Genomic DNA, 16,639 nt, shown 5'->3' with positions numbered 1-16,639 from the left:
GTATATACTAAAGTTCAAAAAAAGTTTGGGGTCAGTATGAGGTTTTTTTTTTTTAAGAAATTGATTTTATTCATCAAGGATGCAGTAAATTGGTCAAAAATGGGAGTGAAGACATTTATATTTTACGTTTAAGATTTCTCTTTCAAAAAAAATACTGTTCTTTTGAACTTCCTTGTTCATCAAAAGAAAAACAAAAACCTTAAAACAATGTTTTGCAGTTTCCACAGAAATATTAAGCAGCACAACTGTTTTCAACATTGGCAATAATAAGAAACATTTCTTGAGCAGCAAATCAGCATATTAGAATGATTTCTGAAGGATCATGTGACACTGAAGACTGTAGTAATGATGCTGTAAATTCATTTTTGCAATCACAAGAATAAATTATATTTAAATTGATAATAAAATTGAAAAGAGCTATTTTAAATTGTAATAACAATTCACTTGATTTTACTGTTTTTTTGATCAAATAAAACGCAGCCTGGTTGAGCATATGAAACTTCTATTTCAAAAATACTAAGAAAATCTTAGACATTTGAGCAATAGTGTTAATCTTTTTATTATTTATTTAAAATTGTTTTTTTTTTTTTTGCTTCTGTCTAGTAAGTTTGATTGCTATTCTTTGGTTTGCTATTTTGATAATTCTTAAATATATTGTCATAATTTAATGCATGTGAGCTTAATAAAATTTTTATTGCTTTTTAATAAACCGTAATCTACCAGTGCAGACGTGATATTTTAAGAGCCAGTAAATGAAACCCTAGCAGCTGCAGTCTGTCTCTCTCTCTCTTACTGTGGTCTTGTATCTCTCGTTCTCTCTCTCTCGTGGACTTGATTAAAAAGGATCTGCTGGGGCACGTCAGCTTGAGGTGTATTTAGTCGTCATGTCTGTAACATTCCCATCCTGACATATATGCTTTCTCTGCCAGAGTCACATATCAAGGCCATGTAAATGCTTGTGCATTCCTATAAGTTGACAAAATATCATTTTGCACACAAATATACAGTATTTCTCTTATGGGAAAAAGAAACAAAAATAATGGTAACTCATCTTGCACTCCAAATGTCTGTCTTTCTAGAATAAGAACAAACCTTCTCCCGATACTACCTGCCTCTGATTAACATTAGCAAGCTGCAAAGCACAGTTTGTGGTTGTGACATAGGTTAAATGCTATTGGCTTTTTTTTTTTTTTATTGAATATGAATAAATCAACACAGGACGTAAATCTTCACTCGTCAGGTGATTTCATTGTATATCTATATAGGTTATTTGATATGAATGTGAATATGAAGTGGAAACTGCTTCCTCTCACTATATTTTTCAGCCTCTCTCCTGTAGTTTTGTTCATTAAAAGCTTTCTTGAACTTCCTGTGTAATAAATCAATATCTGTCAGTGAGACCAGCAGTATTATCAGAGAGGGCAGAACAGGGCCTTATAACATCCCACTGAGCATGTGAATGACCTATACAATATATTACATGTAAGTATATTACATTGAAGTCAACTACATGAAGGACTTAAAGGAGATAAAATAACATTATTATTCATTATTATAGCATTATTATTATTACATTATTATTCATGTTATTATATTTTCTTGGAATACCACAATGTCCCTATACTGAAATTTGTCCTGACAAATCACACTGGATTTGGAAATAATAAATATAATAATTAAAATATATAATATAAAATGTATATATATATATATACACACACACACACACACACACACAAACAAAGTGTGTATATAGGATTATTATTATTTTTTCATAGTCTAGGCTAGGGCAGTTAAAAAGCCCATACATATATATATATATATATATATATAAAATACAAAGCATATATTTTAGATTTGTTATTTTTGTATTAATTTTTTTTTGGCTTTGTTCATGGTCTAGGACTATTAAAACATCTTAAATATATATTAAAAAATATATAAAGTATATATAAATTGTATAAAATACTAAGTATATTGGATTTTTTTCCTGTTTTTCAGAGTCTAGGGCTGTTAAAAAATTATATACGAGTGTGTACAATTCTCAGTAGAAATTTCTATATACATAATTTCTATATAATTTTATATATACATTTTGTGTACTTTTAATTTAAAACCAATTAAATTGCTATAGTGTTATACAGGGACATAGGGCTAGATTTAATGTTATTTAATGTGGGGGAAGTCGTGGCCTAATGGTTAGAGTCGGACTCGTAACCCAAGGTTGCGGGTTCGAGTCTCGTACCGGCAGGGATTGTAGGTGGGGGGAGTGAATGTACAGCGCTCTCTCCCACCTTCAATACCACGACTGAGGTGCCCTTGAGCAAGGCACCGAACCCCCAACTGCTCCCCGGGCGCCGCAGCAAAAAATGGCTGCCCACTGCTCTGGGTGTGTGTTCACGGTGTGTGTGTGTTCACTGCTGTGTGTGTGCACTTTGGATGGGATAAATGCAGAGCACTAATTCCAAGTATGGGTCACCATACTTGGCCACACGTCACGTCACTTTCACTTTTAAAGCATTGTTTTGCAACACGTATATCACATGCACATCTTGTGGGTTGGAGCTTGTATGTTCTGCTGCTTGCTCTGTGACGTAATGGAGAGTGAACCCGTGGAGACTGGGGCTCATGGAGACATCCCAACATTATTATTCATTATTATAGCATTATTATTATTACATTATTATTCATGTTATTATATTTTCTTGGAATACCACAATGTCCCTATACTGAAATTTGTCCTGACAAATCACACTGGATTTGGAAATAATAAATATAATAATTAAAATATATAATATACTGTTTGTGTGCAGCAAATCAGGCCTTTGACACCTGCTGTGAGATCAGTCACAACCCACATCAGACATTTAGCATTAACAAGGCCCCTGCCACCCTCATCCCTCTCTCACACACACCTCACGTTCTGCTTTGAAGCCTGCCTCTCTCAGTCCGAAGCAGAAGTGATTAACCCCTGTCCCGAGGGACAGATGTTTAGCCGGCCTGCTGAAGGGACTGTGCGTGACTGCTGTATTATCTCGGCTATCTGCTCACTGATACTGCTACCAATCACTGAACATTTCTTCCTCAGTTTTCGATACATATGTAGCCTATTTACAACCCTAATTATTAAAATGATATCTTAAATCATATGGCTTGTTATGGAGGGATAATATCTTACTTGTCTTGTTTAATTGAACAATTTTATGACGGTATCCAAGTATGTATTGTTTAATGGCATTCTGTGTGGGAAATTGCACTTAATAAAAATTAAATAAAATAAATTCAAGAATTGTGGCAAAATTTGTAGTTATGGAAATGACACTAAGGGGCATTTTAGTCATTTTTGGGAAAAAATTGAATTAAAAAAAAATATATATATTTCAAGTTTTTATATAAATATATGTTATAAAATATAATTTTTGAAAAAAATATATAGTGAAAAATCTTTTTTTTCTTAATTTTTTACATTATATTTTTATACATTATTTTTTATTTATATTTTTAATTCACACAAAAAAAAATAATATAAATATAAAAATATACAATTGAATATAAAACAATAATAATGTAAAACAATTAAATATTTACATAAAATAATTTTGTGCATTTTAAAAGTAACAAAAAATAAATGAAGGCGGTTTCCAAAACATTTTAATGTGATCATATAACAATAATTGAAATCTGAGTTTTAATATGAATCACATGACTATAAAAGTGCCTGAAGGTGAAGAAATTCCCATGAACAATATTACATTTATTAAATGTATAAGATTAAAATGTTTTCAAATTTAGTATTACAATGTAAGCGCTTTATCCCCTGGAGTGAAAAAAAAAATGCTACAAAAAACAAAATTTAAAGATTGGTTATACAAGTAGAGACAGTGTATCAATATAAAGTCCTACACCTTTAAAATAAAACCGAGCCGCTTTTTCCTATAAGGAATATTTTGCAGAGTTTGTCCAGCAGGTGTTGCTGCTGGTGTCGGTGACAGTGTGGAGGATAGTAAACACACACACACGCTGTTGTTCTGTCCTCGTGCAGCCTCTTTCTGTCATAACAGTGAAATAACCGAGCGTTCACACGGAAGCGTCAGATCTGCGTGTCCTCGATTAAGACCTGCAGATGAACTTCAAGTTTCTTCTTAAGGAGACAGGATGAAGGCAGAGTTCCTGCGCCATCTGCGCGTGTTCGTGTGTCTGTCTGCCTGTCTGTCAGGACAGCTTTCTCCACCCACCAGGACGACCACCTGCCTACCCGAGCATCATCACCTGTCAGCTATATGGGTCACAGCTGTGCATATACACCATAGACTGTATAAAAACATGGACGATGAATTACAGTTTAAGTCACTTCCTTGTTGGCTTCACGAGAGAGAGCGGGAGGTTGCCGCTTGATATACACACGCGTGTGCGAGCCATTGCTTTTCATAACGTAATAAATACCTAGACGCCTCATTGGCCGCTCGACCGAACTAAATAACTGGAGGCAGAGTTATTTTTAACTCCATGTAGATCACAAACCTCTGAAATCGGTTGATAAATGTAAACGTTATCGTGTTTTTATCCAGAAAAAAACGCAGCTCCTCCGTTTACCTCCATTTGTTTTTAAGGCAGTCTTGCCCTCACAAACATGGCGGACACGTTGACGTATCGCAGCAACGGCTCAAAGCGGCCAATGAGGCGACTAGGTATTTATATGTCTATGGTTTCAGCAACCAGCTCCCGCCTTTTTGCCCATTTTCGATTATCCGGGAGTGACGCGCTGCCAAGATGGCGACGGCCACCTCCGCCCACTTTTGAGCTTCAAAAACCTCTTCAGGAACCTACGGGTGACGTCACGGACACTACATAGACTGTATGTTTTTATACAGTCTATGTTCTCAACCAATCAGATTTGAGAACCAGAGCGAACAGTTGTATAAATATATATATATACAACAGCTATATATATGTATATCTGTAACACTTAAATTTGTTACAGATCTTTATGATGTTAAGCTTCTCTGACACCAACTTCCTTTTTATGCCTATGTTGATTTTATTAATAAATATGGGATAAATGCTTCAAAACGGGACTATACTATTCTTACAAATTCCATTCCTCCTAAGTTGTTGTTTTTAATGAAGTCTTTTAAAATACATTGTAATTTTAGTTTAATTATCCCTCAATTGTATATTCAAGGGGTTAATATTATGAATAATAAGTGTACAAACTAATTTTTGAGAAACTTTGTTACTGCTAATAATGCTTCATCTTTTAAAGCTTATGGAAAGTGGTTGGCACTTTATCCAAATGTTAATGTTCAGAAAGTATGGGCAGTCCCAAACAAATTTTTATTTAATACTAAAATAAAAGAAGTTCATTTTAAAATTATTCATCATTATTACCCCTGCAACAAATATTTAAGTAAATTTATACAAAATCTTTCTCCACTCTGTTCTTTTTGCCATGAAGAGGAAGAATCTCTTTCACATGTATTCTATTTCTGTCCTTATACTAAACAATTCTGGCTTCATATTTCAGCATCTTTACTTCTTGTATTCTTTCGTCTATGTAACATTTCAGCAGTTAAGGTTCTCTTTCATTCTGTGGTTTCTGACAATAGGGAGCTAGAGGATGCCCTGGACTTTATTTGTATGATGGGAAAATTCCACATTCACAAAGCGAGATGCTTTAACTTTAAACCTAATTGTAAAATATTCACTTCTGATTTACTTTTGCTTTACTCATCACTTCAAAGAATCTCCTCTAATAAAAAAGCCTTAAAAACATCCAATCTTATAAAAAAATTCATGTTGTAACTTTCATGATTGTAAAATAATTGTATATTTATTTACCTTTTAATTGTTATTGTATCCCCCATATGTTTATGTTCTTGTTCTAATGTTTGTCTGTTTCTTTCTGATATTGTTAATAAAAAAAATTTAAAAAGACACCAACTTCCTAGTAAATGAATTTATTTTGATGTTAATTACATTGTGCGAGCTGTCTCTTTAATACCGCGTGGTTTATATACATGCTGCTGCTGATTGGGCTGACATTTTTGACACACCCACCAAAGAAGAGAAAACGTATCTCAAACCCCGTTGCACACCGTTTCCAGGAAACATGTCGTTCAAACCGGAAACCGTAGCAAAACGGTACACACCGGTTTGAGCTTGAACTTGCCCCTGCATTCGCAACATGCATGAACACGGCCATTGGCTCATCGCTAATTTAGGGCGGGACTACCTGTTTGTTGACCAATGATATGCGGGAGGCGGGGTCTGGAAACCTGTTAGATAATACTATTTACAATTGTTGATGCTGATGGAGCAGAATAACACACTTCCCCTGCTTATTATAGCTTGGGCACGAAACGAAACAGATGAAGGAGCAAGTTTGTGATCCTGCAGAAACAATACCGACACGCAGTTTGTTGCTGAGTTATTGCAGGTGTGTGCATTTTAGTCAAAGAGAGGTCAAAGAGCTGCGATATAGATAGCAGGCATTTTTGCTAACAAAGGAGGAGAAAAAAGGAATAAACGAATGAGTGAGAAAAGAAGGCAGGGATGCTGCACTCCTCTGCACTCCCTCGGTCCCTTGGCTCGTCTATTACTGCTTTCAGCCCCTGCCGAGGACTTGCCAAGGAGAACCCTGGAGCGCGCCTCCCAGCGCCTGACCTCAGATCAGTCCTGATGCACTGGGTGCAGTAAGCCACAATGTGAAAGCGAAAACAGGAAGTAATCTGGAGTCAGCTATTAAAGCGACGTCTCTACCCTAGAGCAGACGTGCTCGGATTGACCCACATTGTCATCAGGCCATTCGCTCGCTTTACTCTCAGTCTCAGTGGCTCCCCACCCTGATAGCACACATACATCACAGAGACGTCTATCTGACATCTGCAAGACTAGACTGTTTTCTTGCAGATGAGAAAACAGTCTAGTTTTAAGATACCTATCAGATGTCAAATAGATGTTTAGAAGATGTATTTAAGATGTTTATGATTTAGAATGTATGTAAAACTGACATCTTACAGACGTCTAGCAGATACACAGCAGATGCTTTCCAGATGAAGTGATCTTTAAGGCAAGGCAAGTTTATTTATATAGCACATTTCGTACACAATGGTAATTCAAAGTGCTTTACATAAAAGAAAGTAAAATAATCATAAAAAATAATAACAAATATAAAACAAGGAATTTAAAAACTTTGAAAATGATTTAAAAATTGATTTAAAATGAATTTAAGACAGTTAAAAATAGAAAATGATTATACATAAAATACAGTGCCATCATTTCGGTTTCATTTTAATCATTTAACTGACATCTTGCAGACGTACGTGTGCTATCTGGGCATCAAGGGCACCAAACAGCTCATGCCTCATGGCTTCACACTTTACCGTGTAACCTGCCTGCACTTTTTGAGCATGTTTCTCATGCAGTGTGGCAGCACGAAAATGTATTTATTCATGACACTGGACAGATGTGCTCTTTATTCAGCTCATTTGCTTCCTTCTTTGCAATAATATAATGCATTTTCATATTTCTTCTCCCATCACGTCATTAAAAACAGAAGCCAATATCTCAGTTAATGAAGTTATAACTTGTGAAACACAAACCAGCTGAAGACGGAGGAAGCTGCTTGGTGAGTCAGTTTTTCACCCACAGTTGTTTTTAGTTTGAAAGTGAATCATTGTAAAAATGAGTAACTTTTTTGGGTTAGTAATGATAGTGCTAAATTATATCCAGTATAATACGAGCTAGAAGAAGCAGGTTTAATGTCAATGAAGGGGTGCTTAACCATTATAATGAGGCTTATGGGATACATCAGAAAAAAAGGTTGGGAAACAAAACACTATTTTAATATTTCATGCTTCACTTGATAGTATCTTGATAGTATCATGTGCTGTGCCCTTGATCCAGATGGTTATTCCTGAGATGTCATCATCAGCCACCTTCCCCCAGAACAAACACAAGCTCCACCTGAGTCATCCATCTATTGATGCCTGCTGCATAGAGGACAGCTGTAGAATAACTTCATGTTGGGTCTGTATTTCCCTCTCAGCATGGGTGCAAATTAAAAAAAAAAAAAAAAGTGTATTTGTTCTATGTGTTGATCGGTCCAATCCGTCTTTCTGTCAGTCAGTTCTTACTCTCTAATAGTCCGTCTGTCTGTTTCACAGCCTGTCAGAGTGGATGAGGAGTCGACTACACACTGTTACTCAAGGTGACTTTTTTGTGGTATAATCATGAAACTGATGGCTAAATAAAGCTTCTGCTATTCACTGGGATGAATACGAAGCCTCTCGCCTCTTAGTTTCATTATGAGAGGATTCTGAATATAGAAGCATCGTCTCATCAAAACATACAACAGCGGATTCACAAATATAAATCCGTGACAAGAAATTGCCTATGAGGATGGTAATTTCATGGAAACAGAATATGCTGTGGCCTTTTTCTCAGTAACAAATCCTAAGCATTTTGAATTTAAGATGCAGGATGTGGTTTACTGTGGTTACAGAGCAAGAATTAGTCACATGGAATTCAACAGCTCAAGTGCCATTAGCAATAACGGCAGTATGCAGCTCGCGTACTTGAACTAGCTAAGACCTTGCAATTAAGATGAATTTGATTAGTTATTTGTATTGATATTATTGGCATGACCTTGGTTATATAAGCAGAAAATTTGTGTCCGAGATGGAGAAAGTTATTACATTTTATTAAAAGACTATGGAAACAAACATTTTATATTTCTTCAGAAAAACTTAAACTGTAAATAAAAACTGTAAAATCACTACAGTAAAATCAATAATATTATAAAATATTATTAGAATTTTAAATAACTGTTTTCTATTTGATTTATTTTGAAATCTAATTTATTCCTGTGATGGCAAATCTAAATTTTCAGCATTATTACGCCAGTCTTCAATGTCCCACGATCCTTCAGAAATTATTCTAATATACTGTTTTGGTGCTCAAAAAACTTTTTTATAAAACGTTGTTGCTAATTTCTATGGAAACTGTGATATTTTTCAGGATTCTTTAACATTGAAATAAAAGGTTCAAAGAAATCTTTTGCAACATTATAAATAGTGTATCTTTAAAAAAATAAAAAAATAAAAAATTCTGACCCCAAAATTTTGAACAGTAGTGTACTATGTGCTATACACTTTTCAAAAGAAATGTAAAAACCAAAGATACCTCCTTAGTCCAGAATTAAAAAAAATTAATAAAAAAAAAACGTTCTGAAACGTGACTGAAATCTTGGTTCTGAAATCTGTCTTTTTGATGTCATAGGGATGAATATATGAAGACATTGACCCGGAAACTATTTGTTATTCAGAAGCTTGGCTCAACCACTCATAAAATAATAAGGATGAAGTAGATTCATAACATTAATGCAAAACCAATATAAGAGCTAGATTGGTGAACCAAATGTTTGTGTCAGCATAAAATGCCTTCAAAGTCAACATGAAAATCAAAATGGACCGTATTTATTTTCTTAAATAGACACATTTCTGATTATGATTATGGGTTTATAAAGGCCCATCCAGCTGGTCACGCTACAACTTGTGTCACGTTACAGAAATGTGTTGTGAATGTCATTTCAGGTTTAAAAGTACAGTAATGAATTCCAGCCTGTTTAATTTTAAGAGCCAGAAAGAGGGTGTAAAACATTCATGTAAAACTAAATTATGACTGTTGTTAACATTATAAATGGTTTCCAGGTGAAAGAAAAATTATAAAAAAAAAAAAAATTATGATGTGACCAGTTTAATATCTCCTTTCAGCAGTAGAGCTCTGATTCAAAGGTAGATAGGAATGTTAACAGGATGCTCAGTTGTTCAAGCCACTGGATTTTCCTCAGTGAAGCAGCTAGAAGAGAGAAGATGTGCTGACTGTGTCTGATCTCCAGAGCACTTCAGAGTCTGATTAGTCCACAGGATTACAACATGGAAGAGCTGATGTGAGAGAACACATTGTGTGCTACAGCCTTCACCCAGTTATAGTGAGTGTTTCATTTGGTGAGTATGTTCAGTGGGCTCCAAAAGGCATAGACAATGAGTGTTTTGAATTAGATATTATATTGTCAGCTTGTTTGTTCTAAAATGCTAAAACTTTCTGATAAATGTTTCTTGATTTCTGAAGGATCATGTGATGCTTCATGTGATGAAAATTCAGCTTTGCATCACAGGAATAAATTACATTTTGAAATCTATTCAAATAGAAAACTGTAATTTTTAATTGTAATAATATTTCACAATATTACAGTATTTTGATCAAATAAATGCAGCCTTTGTGAACATAAAGGACTACCTTTAAAAACATTTTGAAAATCTTACTTTTGATAGTTTATACACAATGCATATAAATATGAAATCAATTTAAAAAAACAGTTCATTTAAACGATATTGACTGAAAAAAATTGCCAAAATAATCAGCCTGGCTAATTGATCTATGACAAATTTTCAGGTTTGAAAATACAATGGAAAAATATAACTAATATTGTGGATTTGTTCATGTATTATACTGTATATTATAATTTGTTATGGATGTGCAGAGAGATGGGGAATGTCTCTTTGGTTTCTCTGTGGGTGTAAGGAAGAAATTTGAACTGTCATGTACCATCAGTACTATAGCCCATCTCAGAGCAATGCAGCGACCCACGCAGCTCACACACGCAACAGATAACACAACCGACTCTTTCTTTGTGCCGCTGATGACCTCTGTCTGCATTCATGCAAAAAGCACAAACACGCACACAATGAGTAATGAGGATGTTAAGTGTGTACATCACAGTTTATGTCTTCATGCATTATTCACATGTACAGTCAAAATGTCTGTCAACATGACTGTTCCACTGATTTGCACGGCCTTATTCCATCTACTTAAAAAACATACTGTTAGCCTTTTACATTTCCATTCATTTGCACACACACTTATACTGTACAGCCGCACACACAAGTTGCTTCAAAAGCCTCAGGAAGACGAGTCATATTGACTTTAAAGAGGCCTTGAAGTCAACATAAAATCAAAGTGATTTATCATTTACTTTCTTCATACATATTCCTACTCTGTATTGTCAACGATTAATCAGTTATTGCAGATAAAAAAAAAAGGTAAGTTGATCCAATAACTTTCCTATTCAGTTGATGTTACATAGGCTGCTCTGGTAGGAAAAATAATGGTAATGAATAGTTAAATATCTGTTTATGCATTATTGTAGGTTTCTGTTTGTTAATTCAGCCATTCTAAAATCTGTAACAGTAGTTACAGATCTAGTAGGTTTTGAAAAAAAAAACATATACTTTTATTATGCAAGTATGCATTAATAAAAAAGGGTCAGTAAATACATTTATAATGTTAAGAAACATTTCTATTTCAAATAAATCCTGAAACACAATAGCACCAAATCAGCATATTAAAATGATTTCTGATGGATCATGTGAGACTGAAAACTGGAGTAATGCTGCCAAAAATTCAGCTTTGACATCACAGGAATAAATTACATTTGAAAATATATTAAAATAGGAAATAGTTGTTTTAATTTGTAGATTGAAGAAGGCCTTTTGAATGTTAGTCTAAATATTGGTTATGGCAATGAAATACATAGCAGTAGATTAGAAGTGTCAGCAAATGTCAAGGTGCCACAACAAGTGGTTATTGAGTATTACATTTTGCTAAATGTTTTAAAACCTTGTCCACCTTTGAAACTTTTTTTCTGCTAATGTAAGACCAGAAAAAAAATATTGTTTGCTTGTTGTTTGGACCACATTTTACATCCGAATATTTTCTTTTATGTTCTGCAGAAATGCAGGTTTGGAACAAGATGAGGGTGAGTAAATTTCATTTTTGGGTAAACCTATCCCTCTAATACTCGCATTACCAAATGAAGATGCACAGTCTGTGTCAGAGTAGCACTGTACACTCACATCTCATCATAACAATCCAAGAACTGTGATGGAGGGAACGCTCTCCAGAGAGAACATAAAAAATTGCATTCATTTTGTCTTTCTGCATCTATCCACTTATATCAGGTTTCATCTCTCCACCTCTCCTCCCAGCGTGTCTTTCTCCTTCCATCTCATACAATCTCTCAACACATTTCTTTCTGTTCAGCAAGGCTCTTTCCATTTCTCTTCAATAATTCAGAGCAGAAGAGGTGTGCGTGGTAAAGCTACAGTGGCCAGTTCTTTATCTGAGAGGACAATCCCACCCGCTCACTCCTCCAGCCACTGAGATGATCTCCACCACGCTGCGCATGTGGTCTAGATAGCATACCGCCACACTACTCATGCTATTTCTGCAATGTACAGTAATGTGCAATGTGTGGTAACATTTGGAATATGATATATATATATATATATATACTGTAAATAATAGATATAACTTTTTATTTCTTGGCAGTTTGATCAAGTAATGAGTCAAGAAAGATGTTATAATTGCAGTGGATATTACTTTCAGTGCATTTGTCACATTGAAATGAAAGGTGAAGTCAAGTGCATTGCATTATGGGATACAGTATTCCACACAGTGGCTGAATTCGGAATAGCACACTTTCATACGACACTATTTTTCCCATATGGTCTATCTACTATGCATATGTTCCTTCTTTGCTTACAGAAAATACACAAAATGCACAGTATGCATATTATTTAGTGTAGGTTTAATTTTTGTAATAATTAGTAAAATCTTGTTCCGCAATAAGGTAGTATGAATGTAATGTCACATGTCCTTATATTCTTGCATTTTTTTAAATTCAGTTTAATGTAAAATTTTCTTTTTGGCAGTCCATAAAAATTATTAGTTTAAAGATAAAAGACAGATTAAAGAAAGAGTTTTATACAATATATATAAAAATATATTTTTTTTTCATACAATCTATTGTAACATATCTTGTTTCTTGGCAGTCCAGTCAAGTAATGAATCAATAAAGATGTTACAGATTACAGTGGATATTACAGGACATTTGTCAACCTGGAAATCAAAGGTTAATTCGGATGCATTGCGTTGTGGGATGCAGTATTTCATGCTGCTTGCTTATTCCATCATCCAGGTATTTAGTGCATACAGAAATGTAACATACTGTGCTGCATACTGCAGAAAGAGTAAGAATTGTATAGCTATTTATATATTATTATATATTATGTTTTTTAACTATTCCAAACATTTTCTTTGTGCATGAAGTATCAAAATGACTGTGTTTGCCAAAATGTGCAGTATGCAACCAGAGAACACAGCATGGAACCCTGATGCAATGTGTTTGACTCGACCTTCCATTTGAAGACTGACAAATGAATCAGATCATTCGTGATTTTTAACACCTTTCTTGATGCATAATTTGATTAGATGGTTACAGTATTTTTAGAGTAAATAAATACAGCATACACCAGTTTTAAAATTTTAGCATATTCCTTACAAATTAAATTACTATTAGTAGTATCACTTTTCACTGCTTTCTTCCCTTCTCACTCTCTCGTTCTTTCTGTTTCTATAGTCTTATCTCTGCTGAGTGCAGGCTCAGTATAATGCGTAATCTTTCTCGCCCTCCTCCACCGCTCGCTTTATTTCACCTCTCTCCTCATCTCTCGGCGGTTTGCTGTGTAAAGCAGGTCAGTTGAGAACGGGCGTTGAGGGGGAAGATGCTAACACAAGCTGAAGTGTGCTGCACTGTTATATAAACACTGTGGGAGAACCTCCGGACACCTTCCCACAGGCCTCTGCTCACTAATGCTGAAGCTAACATTATCATGTAGCGCTCTGTTCTCATACACCCCCTGCACGGCCCGCCGGCCCGCTTAATTCAACTGATACACAAACCCTGTCGCTCAAGGGCTCCGCTCAATAATATGTGAAAGAACACCACTTACAGCACATTGAGTCACTTTAAGTCACTTCTGGGGTATGTCTGGACCATAAAGAAAGCTTAAGAAATGATAGCAGAGAATAAAATGCATTCATGCAAACAAATCCATACGCAAACCCCTCAAAGGGACTGATCGGGGGTGACACATGATTTATACTGAGAGAATTTAGGATGCAGCAAAGGAAAATCACAAATTGAAATATACTACAATAGATGTCTCTACGAATCCAATTAAATTAATTGGAGAGGAAATGGAGATGTTTGCCTATGTCTGACACATCATACTTTTCTCTTGAATTAATAGACAAATAAATATATATCATTACTTACTATATTATATTAGGGTGAATTTCGGTAAATTGGGATACTTTTTTTCCAATGAGATGACTGGGAAAAAATGTCCCAATTATCTGAAATTAATATGTTTCAAATATGTTCTTTGAACTTTCCATTTTTTTGTTTATCAAAAAGAATGTTTTCAGATTTCCACAAAATTATTAAGCAGCACAACTGTTTTCACCTTGATAAGAAATAATAATAAATGTTTCTTGAGCAGCAAATCATCATATGGAAACAGTTTAGGGGCCAATTTTCACTTTAACTAGTTACTTATTAGCATGTATATTACTAGCATATTGGCTGTTTATTAGTACTTTTAAAGCACATATTAATGCCTTATTCTGCATGACCATATTCTAAATCCCTCAATCCTTTCTCATACCAGACTTAACAACTGCCTTACTAGCTATTTATAAGCAGCAAATTAAGAGCTATCGAGGCAAAAGTCGTAGTTAATAGCCTTGCCGTACACTGTAAAAATAAATCCGTAAAATTTACGGTAAAAAACCGGCAGCTGTGGTTGCCAGAATTTTACTGTAAAAAATACGGTAGCAACGTTTTAGGTTTTACGGTTTTAACTTAAATTTACAGTTAAATACCGTAATTTCATTAACTGATATAATGTTAATATACCAACCTTATTGAAGTACTGAAATCTGTTTTGTACCTTTGTACAAAATACACTGATAACCACCCAATGCAGGTGGTGATGAGAAAGTCACATGATGAACCAAAGCCTATCACAAGCAGCTTTTAAATAATAACATATATAGAAGGTGCACAGTGTCATTCACACAAACACCAAACACCATCATGGTAACACACATGAAACTGAAATAATGCAATAAACATTCATTTAACAACATTAGGTGTAACACACAACCCTAATATACAAAACTGATAAGAAAAAACTAAGAAGAAACAGTTATTTCAACTAAAAAACATCAGATTTGAAATGTAACGCAGGGAATTCTGGAAATGTCAATTTACGGTTATTCACTGTAAATTATACGGTCTTTTTTCATTTCCAAAAACGGTATACTACTGTAAACTTAATGTCCAATACATGTAATGTCCAATACAGTTTTTCACCGTATATAGCTGGGGAATTTACCGTTAACCATTTAACAGGTTTTTACTGTAGCATTTTTACAGTCTTTTACCGTTAAATTCACGGTCATTTTTTTACAGTGTAGTTGATAGCTACTGATACGAGATCAGTTACAACAGTTGGGATTTGTGACAAATTGAGCATATGATCAAGTCAAGTCAAGTCTGCTTTATAAGGCAGCGTTCCACATCTTCAGGAGTCCGTAGACCTCCCCTGTTAGCCACGGCTTCTGGTTGGCCCGGACAGTGATGGTCTTTGTGACTGTTACATCATCAATACACTTGGTGATGTAGGCAGTGACAGTCTCCGAGTACTCCTGGAGGTCTGTGGTGTTATTGTATGTTGCAGCCTGCTTAAACATATTCCAGTCAGTGGTGTTAAAACAGATGATAAGGGCCAGCACTTCATGCTACATGTGATAATGTGCTGCACTTGTGAGCGGAGGTGCAAGAGTGACGGTGATTCTGCAGGGAGCATGTGGAGATGAGTTCAGCGTCTTCCCCAATGACATATCAGAAAATTAGAACCAGTGATATTAACAGCTGAGAAAAGCTCATTCTTCTGTTGTTTCAACCTGTTAACTTCTCTTTCTCTCTTACTGTCACTTTCAGTCTCTTTCACACTCTTTCTCTCTCACTCACTCTGCTCTCACGCTGACAACATGTAGAAGTCACATACCAATCCTTGACATTTAGGTTAAGAAGAAACTACATGTGGCAACATGTTTGCAACACTACCTGATGCAGTGTTAAAATGGTCAGGCCCGAGTGACTGCTCTTTAACATGATTCACGTGACCTTCATTCAGGGATTCTAGTGTGAAGTAAGATCTAGTGTAGCATATGCCAAGCAACTGGAGGGTGTATTTTTCATCTGAGACCACATTGGAACAATTTGGATATAAATATGTTTTAGGATTTTGAAAAAGTAAAGAAACTTGAAGGATTCAAAGAAATACTGTAACACACAATGAATAAGATACACACACACACACACACACACACACACAGGTTTGTTTTTGTGAACTGTGGGGAGATTCCATAGGCCCAATGGTTTTTATACTGTACAAACTGTATTTTCTATCACCCCACACCAACCTTACACCTAAACCTACCCCTTACAGGAAACTTTTTTCCATTTTTAGATTTTCAAAAAAACTAATTCTGAATGATTTATAAGCCTTATGAAATATGGGGACACTCAAAATTTCCTCATAAATCACCTTCTCGTTGTAATACCTATGTCATACCCATGTCATTATACAAATTTGTGTCCTCATAAATCACAAAAACACGCACACACACACACACACACACACACACACACACACACACACACACA

General features: G+C 35.0%; 1 protein-coding gene across 1 annotated transcript in view; it reads left to right on the top strand.

Annotated features, from left to right (window-relative positions):
- Positions 1-10,825, top strand: part of LOC107684100 (protein transport protein Sec24C-like) — a 28,886-nt gene extending 18,061 nt beyond the window's left edge. The window contains exon 26 of the transcript XR_001633813.1: positions 10,815-10,825. The gene's annotated coding sequence lies outside the window, so the exon portion shown is untranslated. The remainder of the gene's footprint in view (positions 1-10,814) is intronic.
- Positions 10,826-16,639: the final 5,814 nt, after the last annotated feature.

This window comes from Sinocyclocheilus anshuiensis, unplaced genomic scaffold, assembly GCF_001515605.1.
Source record: "Sinocyclocheilus anshuiensis isolate Anshui unplaced genomic scaffold, SAMN03320099.WGS_v1.1 scaffold553, whole genome shotgun sequence".
Taxonomy (NCBI): domain Eukaryota; kingdom Metazoa; phylum Chordata; class Actinopteri; order Cypriniformes; family Cyprinidae; genus Sinocyclocheilus; species Sinocyclocheilus anshuiensis.
The sequence above is the reverse complement of the archived record's forward strand: the minus strand, read 5'-3'. Positions and strand labels throughout refer to the sequence as shown.